We start from the raw sequence: 263 nt of genomic DNA on the forward strand, positions 1-263 counted from the left end.
CTAGGTGAAGCCCGGCTCGCTTGAAAGAGAGCTCGGACAGACAGATCGGCGACCACCTATCGGGCCGAGGATGGGAATCACACACAAATGCAGCTCCTCAGCGCCCTCGTCCAGTAAGTGCCTCGGACGCCCGCTGTCTGCTTCGGCTAAACAGCGCCCGCTCGTGGCTCGCCGGGGAATGGCCGCCTTCTGATGCGGATGCGAAGAAAGGGAATCATTTAATGTATAGGAGATAAGGGCTATATATCTCCAAGCTTATGTTT

Source organism: Penaeus monodon, chromosome 29 (genome assembly GCF_015228065.2).
Source record: "Penaeus monodon isolate SGIC_2016 chromosome 29, NSTDA_Pmon_1, whole genome shotgun sequence".
NCBI classification, from domain to species: Eukaryota; Metazoa; Arthropoda; class Malacostraca; order Decapoda; family Penaeidae; genus Penaeus; species Penaeus monodon.